At 34.9% G+C, this 8,536-nt stretch overlaps 1 protein-coding gene across 2 annotated transcripts in view; it reads left to right on the top strand.

Annotated features, from left to right (window-relative positions):
- Cdc73 (cell division cycle 73) overlaps window positions 1-8,536 on the top strand; it is a 684,130-nt gene that overhangs the window by 58,175 nt on the left and 617,419 nt on the right. The window lies entirely within an intron of this gene.

Genomic DNA, 8,536 nt, shown 5'->3' with positions numbered 1-8,536 from the left:
TTTGGCCAAAATCCTAAGGTAGAGAAAATTTTAGAACTTTACTTCTTGTATAATAAATATCGCACATACTTATACATTATGCATGTATGTGTAAACAAGTATAGTTACGACCTGGAGTCCAATGCTTCTAATAATGTTTAATACTTTTAAATGTGGTTCAGTAAAATGCCATCAAACAGGTTTTATAAACATCAGAAACTGAAATCCTTCTCAGGTAAAGTTATCTAGGCACCTGGGCGCTTGGCCATCTTTGGCAGGTATTTTTGTTATTTGTTTTTAATGGTCATAATTAACATTTCCCTCTGATATTCTAGAGACACTAACTACTAGAAATTTATAGTTTTAGAGCTGTGCTGTATATTTTGGGTATGCAGACTTCGTTTATTTTTCACACAGTGAGAAATATTTCAGGTGAATAAAAATTGTACTTTAAAAGCTTTAAGTTTTTGTCTTCATGTTTTACTTACATTGTGCTTTGTTGATTTAGTTGTGCCCTATGACTTTAGTTTGTGTCTTACATCTCTTAGAAAAATTAGAAAAATAAAACTGAAGGAAGAAAAAAAATAACTATAAAAGGAGAAACTTAAAGTTTAGAACTTTGGCCTTCCTTAGTTACATTGTAAGAGGAGGACTGAAAGTCGAGTTTCTTAGCATTTGGTTCTTAACACTCCATAATGCCATACTATAGTGTTCACTGCTTGTTGGGGTCCGTGTGTCCCACCCCCACCCTCGCTTGCTTAATTAGCCACACGCATAAGGAAATGATGTTTATTGAATCTGCTTAAATGAGCTCTCCAAAGTAGAAATGGACTGGTATTTTGCTTGTTTGTTTTGTTGTTGTTTTATTTTTTGAGACAGGCTTTTTCTGTGTACTCACTCTGTAGACCAAAGCTGGTCCCAAACTCACAGAGATCTGCTTGCCTCTGCCTCCTGAGTGATGGAATTAAAGACGTGTGCCACCACGGCTGGCAAAAGTGGACTTCTTCTTATCAGTGATTCCTAATAGTGGGGCTTGAATGAGATTTGGGAACTGTACAGTTACTGTTGAGTGATAAGTACCTGAGCTGGTATGTAAATGATCTTCCCTTATGATCATTTTATTATTGTAATATCTATGTTACAAGTGAGGAACTGGTACTTAGAGTTGTGAAATAATTAACCTAAACATCAGCTAGTTACTGATGGGAAAGAGGGTTAGATTAGAATTTTGAAACAGGATTATTTAAAAATTTCAAACTGAGTTTCTATAATTTATTCTTAAATTTTATACTGCGTGGCTGCTTGAGAAATTGTGAAACTTTCCCCTCCAATATTGACATAGTACCCCAGGAATCATTAATAGAATATTGAATGTATTTTTACTTTTTTTCAATAAATGTTTATGAATAAGCTACTAAATGCTAACATATACATTATGACACAGCTTATTAACTATTGGGAATATAATGATGACAAAAAAATGCCCTACCTTCCCGAGGGCAGGACAGTGTAATTATTTTGCCAGTTATTGTTAATATTTTTTACATCTATCTTTTGGTAATACTGAAAGCTGGGCGGTGCTAGATAAGTTCTCAGCTTCTGCTCTGCATCCCCTGCAGTGTGTTTTTTTAGTTTTAATTCACGGCCATCATACATATTTGTGTGGTACAGTGAGACATTTTATACAATGTGTAGTAATCATCCCAAGACAACTGGCGGATACACAACTTCTAAGATGGCCTTTTTGATATTGAACTAGATTTATTATGGCTCTCAATTATTGAGGGCTTCATGGATAACTCAAAAAATGGTCCCTTTCTATGTTGGGTTGAAACCTGAACTACCCACCAGTGAGATGTTTTTTCTGTCGATTGTTATATAACAAGTGTTTATATGACAAGAAGATTTCTAAGATGGACAATTAGAGGTTCCTCTGCATGAGGCATAGTACATAGCAAGAATTTAAATCAAACTATTTTTACTTTTTTTTTTTTTTAAATTTTCGAGACAGGGTTTCCCTAGTTTTTGGTGCCTGTCCTGGAACTAGCTCTTGTAGACTAGGCTGACCTCAAATTCACGGATATCCATCTGCCTCTGCCTCCTGAGTGCTGGGATTAAAGGTGTGCGCCAACACCACCCAGCTACTTTTGTTTCTTTAAATTTATTAACAGCTTAAAGTATAGATAGATAACAGCTATGAAGTAAAATTTCCATTACTGATATCTTCTAACAGCTTTAGCTTCCCAGGCAAGAGAAATGGTAAAAATCTGTGACAGGAGACCTTGTACAACTTCTTTTAGTCTGATTTTTTAAAATAAAACTGAATTCTGTGTTTAAACCAACTCAAATAATTGTGGCAGGTTTCTTTGTCAAACTTAGCAAACTGACACTTGCTTTGCTAAGTTTTATAGCTATAAGTGGCATGTAAGTGTTGCTTACAAAGATCTGTTTTTATTTTCATAACACAGGCCTTATGTGGAAAAAAAGGTGTCGATTACTTTGGGTATTGTGGTTCAAACTGTCCACATGTTTTTCTCTCTCTCTGTCAGAATTTTTTTAGGCATGTCTATAATAATCCTTAAGGAACTGAAATTTAAGGAAGGGATTTGTAATGCTTCCTAATTTCTCATGTCTATGAAATATGCAAATCTTATTTTTACTACATAGTTGGTTCTGAGTGTTTTGTATGGTAAAAATTAGCAGTAACTTTGGGAATTATCTGTTGTTATGTATGAGTTCAGTAATTTCAACAATATTAATATTGAAAAAGTTTAACCAGAATGGCAGTAGAACACTGAGCTACTGCTGTTGAATAAGAAGAGAAAACGGGAGACTTAAGTCCAGTCTTGCCTATATTGGTCTCCTTTTTGTTTGTGCTTTACATGACCCCTATACTTGAAATTTATTTCAGTTCATGACAAGAATGAAATACTTCTTTTTAAATGCTAGATTTTTTTAAAAACAGGTATAATTTTCACCATGTTTTACCTGCATGTTTGTGTATATGAGGGTGTCAGATCCCTTGGAGTTATAGACAGTTGTGAGCTGCCATGTGGGTGCTGGGAATCGACCCAAGTCCTTTTAAAAAGCAGACAGTGCTCTTAACTGCTGAGCCATCTCTCCAGCCTATATTGGTCTCCTTTTTGTTTGAAAATTATATTTGACATAGTTATCTAGGAACTAGGGTTAGTTTTACTGATGTTCCCTAATGTACATAATAATATTTACTTGGAGTTTATACCTCTTGCCTTTTTCAAAACACTTTTATTGCATGAAAGATGCAGACAAATGACTTAATGCTAGTAAATAGCTTTACCCTTTAAAAATTATTTATTAAAATATTTTTCTGTGAAGTCCACTAGTCATCCATGAACTGTTTTATTGTTCTTTGAACATAGAAAGCATGTGTCAGCATAATTGTAAATTAGCAATCTCATAGTGATCACAAGTGTCAGTATTTGCCTGCCTTATTTTTCTCCTTCAGTTTTTATTAAATTGGACAGCAGATGATCATGTTAAGAATTTCTTTTGACTTGAAAGCAAAGTTAAATATACATATCTCTTTGAGAAATTATCAGCACTTTCAATTCATATAATTAATAAATATGATTCATACACTATTAACCTTAAAGAAAGTATAATCATTTAAAAATTTTAGTGGTTTGGCAGACACATAATTTTGCTTTTATATTCTCTGTAATCTCAGTGAATTAGCAGTTTTAGTTAGGTATAACTTTTACCAATTAAAATTATGGTGTTAGACTGTGGAGGTGGTTCAGTGAATAAGGTGTTGGCCGTCCAAGCATGATGACCTGATACATAACCTCAGCAACCAACTTTTTTTTTAAAGAGAAAAATTGTATAAAATGTAATCTATATTTTATACTTTAAACCAAAGTATTTGATGATTATATATCACTTATTAGTCAAGAATCATGATTGATATAATATGAAATGTTTGTTTTTCAAAACATATCAGTTTCTTGATAATTTGAATGAAGAAATCCATTGTATGGAAAGTCACAGAGTTAATAAATTTTATTTTTGATTTTGAGACAGGGTCCTTTTTTATAGCTATGGTTGTTCTGGGACTCATTGTGTAGACAGGCTGACCTCTAACTCACAAAGATCTGCTTGCCTTTGTCTCCCAACTGCAGGGATTAGACATGTGCACCACTATGCGTGTAATAATAGTGGCTCAGTTTGCATCTAGAGGTAATCACATCTATAGGCAGATGCAAAAAGCTTGAGAATGTGATTAAGGGTTGCTTCCGGATGCCATTTAATGTGCTAAACAAGTATTGCTACATTTTAATGTTTTTCACTCATGTTTTTCTTTGTAATTGCTTATAATAATAGACCTGAAGTGTTTACAGTTTTGCAGTATTTTCATGAGCATAATGTGATTTTTCTGGGAATTATGATTTGTTGTATGGAGGAGCGGCGGGCTATGTTACTGGCACCCAGCTGTCCGCACTGCTAGCTTTATACCCGAAATAATTACACGGAAACTGTATTCTTTTAAACACTGCCTGGCCCATTAGTTCCAGCCTCTTATTGTCTAGCTCTTACATATTGATCTAATCCATTTCTAATAATCTGTGTAGCCCACAAGGTGGCTTACCAGGGAAGATCTTAACCTGCATCTGTGTTGGGTTGGAGAATCATGGCGACTCACTGAGAATTTCTCCCAGAATTCTGTTCTGTCTACTCCGCCTACCTAATTTTCTGTCCTATTAGGGCCAAGCAGTTTTCTTTATTAGTTAACCAATGAAAACAACAGATAAGATACAAGACCCACCTCCATCAATGATTAATCAATCAATTTTAAACATAAAACTTACTCATTCTCAGACATGCTTTACACATGCAACATATGCTGCATATAGTTTTAAATGTGTTTAGTATACCTGTACTTTGACAGGTATACAGAAAGTCAGGCCAAAAGTTTTATGAAGATTTAGGTTTTAGAGTATTAGGATATTCACCGGGTAGCATTACACATACTGGCAGAGGGTGTGTGAGAGAGTGTGTGAGATCTATCTCAGTGTTCTGCTGCTCCAGGAATGCGGGAAATCATTTTTTATTTTGTTTTCAAGACAGGGTTTCTCTGAAATTCATTCTGTATACTAGGCTGGCCTTGAATTTAGAGAGTCACTTGCCTCTGTTGGGATTGAAGGCGTTTGCCACCACTGCCTGATTCTTCAGTGTCTTAAAGTTTTCATTATAAAGGTTTTTTTCATCTCCTTGATTAGGTCTATCTCCTTCTTGCCTTACCCTTCCCTCCCACCCCTAAGATTTTTCATATCCTTCAATTAGGTACATGTGTATGCACACACAGACACACATACATGTCTTCTTGTCTCACCTATTTCTTTCTCTCTCTCTCTCTCTCTCGTCTTTTCAAATCCTTTATTAGGTACATGTCCTTCTTCCCTATCCTTCATTGGGTTACATATCCCACCTATCTGTGCATGCACACATTCAAACATGCATGCATTCATACAGGTACTCGCATTCATGAGGACCTCAAAAGTCCAGCACCTGCTTCCACACTAGACCCCTACGGAATAATTGACACTGTTCTAGTTCAAATTCATAGATCTAAGAACTACGTATAATTTACGTATGTGAAGGCAGGCAAATGATTTTTGGTTTGAAAACACAATGAAATTTATTTTCCTTTTTTACTCTTAGGGTCTTTAATGATAGATGATTCTCACTTCCATTGGGGGATACAGTGCAATTGGCTTTACTCAGAGTACCAATTCAACTATTAATCTGATGTAGAAACCCTCTTATATAGCTCAGATGGTACTTACCCATTCCAACTGATCCACAAAATTTACCATAGTAGCTGTCCTTATTTTGCTATTAACTAGAGAAGTATATACCTTGTCAGTGACATACAATATAAATGGTTCTGTAGTAGCGAATGATTTAGAATTATGCTTAGTGATTGAGTCTTTGGAAGATTATTATCACAATTTCTCTATCTTAAATATAAAATATAAGTGTATATATATTCTTTGTTGTGATTCATTCACTGTTAAACCAGTTTTTCTTTTAGGCATCAAAAATTACAAATGATGAAGTAAAGTGGTAAATTTTTTTCCTTTTCCTTTTTGGTTTTTTTTTTTTTGAGACAGAGTTTCTCTGTGTGACAGTCCTGACTGCCTTGGAACTCATTTTGTAGATGAGGGTGGCCCCTAACTCACAGAGATCTGCCTGCCTCTGTCTCCAAGTGCTGGGATTAAAGGTGTGCTCCACCACTGCCCAGCTAATAAAAATTTTCTAACGTTACTGACTAGCATTGTATATTCCAATTTTGCGTAACTATAATGAGTGCTATATTCCCAAGTTACTTTTAGTTATGAGTAGATTTTGATAGGAATTGTGTCAGGTTATTTGTTGTTGAGATTAAAATACTATTAAAAAATTTTGTATTTATGGTAGCAGAAACCCTCTCCAATTGTCATACATAAAATGGACAAATACCTAGCCTGGTCTACAGAGCAAATTCAAGAACAGACTACAAAACTACACAGAAACCCTGTCTAGAACTCAACCTCCACCCCCCCAAAGACAAGCTTACTTTTCGTATGTATTTGCATAGTCTTCCCAACAGCTAACAAAATTTCATAATTATTGCTGTTACCTCTGTATGGATTGCACACTTCAGGAAGAAATGTAATTCATGTTTGTCACCAGTGAATACATCTAGCACTCATGAGAAAAGGGGAAATCGGATAAGCAGACAACCCTCAAAGAGTTTATGTCATAAAGCTTATAGTCAGATTTATTCTTTTTAAAATAAGTATGTACATATATGTATTTAATAACAATTAGTGAAAAAGGACATGAATTTGAAAAAACAAGGAAGGGGTTATGGGACTGCTTAGAAGTAAAAAAGGATGTAATTACATTTTAATTTCAATTACATGCATGCACACTCTCATCATCTTTGTATTTGTTGGTTGGTGTTTTCCGTCTCCTGTAATTCATGATGGCCTTGAACTGTTCTTCCTGATTTGTCTCTCTCAAGTTGTAGGATCCCCCCCCCCCCCATGTAGAGCATATGAAATTTAGGCCTTTCCCTCCCTCTCTATAGTCTCAGTTTCGCTTTTATTCAGATGTTGTAGATGAGTGTAGCTTGGCCTATTTTAACAGTGTGATTTCAAATCAGTTCATAAGTTGCCTCCTTTCCTCCCTCCTCCCTCCCTCTCGTCTTTTCTTGTTGTAAGTGATACTCTTTTTTCCTTTTGTATATTGACTTTTATATTTTGACTCAGTGTTTGCCAATATGCTTTGTTTCTTGCAGACAACAAATAGTTGGGCTGCCTTTTTTGATCCATTTAGCTAATCTCTGTCTTTTGAGAGTTTTAAGCCATTTATATTTAGGTCTCGTATTGAGATAGACTTACTGATTCTTATAATTTCATGGTTTTTCTCGTTGCTTGGGTTGGGTGATGTTTTCCATGTGTCTTTTATGGTTTTGCTGAATTGGACACAATTGATCCATCTTTAGCCCTTCTTTGTACATCTTTCGGTCTCAATTTTTTTTTTTTTTTTTTTTTTTGGTATTCTCATGATTCTCTTTTCTCCTCTTGCTTATATTTCTCTTATGTATCTACTAAAGTTCCAGCTTGGTCATATAGTGTCTTGGTTTGGATTTGTTTTCAAACAACTTATTTTATCCATCAATTAAAAAACAAAACAGAATAGCTGCTGAAGGTGCTAGAGAGATGGCTCAGTGGCTAAGCATTTGCTGCTTCTGCAGAATACTTTGATATAATACCAATGCTCAAATAGCAGCTAACAAGTCAGTGTAACTCCAGTTCCAAACAAATCTGATGCTCTCCTGGCTTCCTTGTTCTCCTTCATGCACATGGTACACGGGTATACATGCAGGCAAAAACATCCATGCACACATAAAGAAAACCCACAGCAACTACTCCCAACTATAGAGCTTAAAAAATACTATTTTTTAGATCTAAAGCAATGACTCAGTCATTGAGAGTACTTGCTGTTCTTTGATGGTCCCAGTTTGGTTCCCATTATACACAACATGTTCTTCTGGTCTTTTTAGCTGCTATGCATGAATGTACTGCTCATATATACATGATATCTAGACACTCAGATACATGAAAAGAAATAAAATCTTTAAAAATTTACTTAGTGTTTTTTTAAAGTTTATGCTGAGAGATCTTATTTTATCCTGATGTATTTATCTGTACTCTTTAAAATGAGATGGTGCTTTTCATTTGTGGTTTTAACATCTTGGTTATATGGTTTGTTGGAGGAGGTTCTTCTGTTGTTATGTCAATTTGGAATTCTACTCAGTGCCTTTGTGCTTAAATGTATTTCTTTTCTTTATTATATCTCAACCTCTACTGACTATGGATTCTTAGAGTGTGTCTTGTTCATTTCCCGTAGTTCTTGGATGTTGTGCTCATTCTTGGTTTATTACTATTTAAATGTAATATTTTTCCAACCATTTTCTTTCATCCCTGATATTTTGATCTAGTCTGTTGATGTTGCTTTCTATTATGTTCTT

The sequence above is a fragment of the Alexandromys fortis genome, unplaced genomic scaffold, assembly GCF_014885135.2.
Source record: "Alexandromys fortis isolate MF-2015 unplaced genomic scaffold, M_Fortis_MF-2015_v1.1 scaffold_142, whole genome shotgun sequence".
Classification (NCBI taxonomy): Eukaryota; Metazoa; Chordata; class Mammalia; order Rodentia; family Cricetidae; genus Alexandromys; species Alexandromys fortis.
Note: the sequence above shows the minus strand (reverse complement) of the source record. Positions and strands in the feature narration are given on the sequence as shown.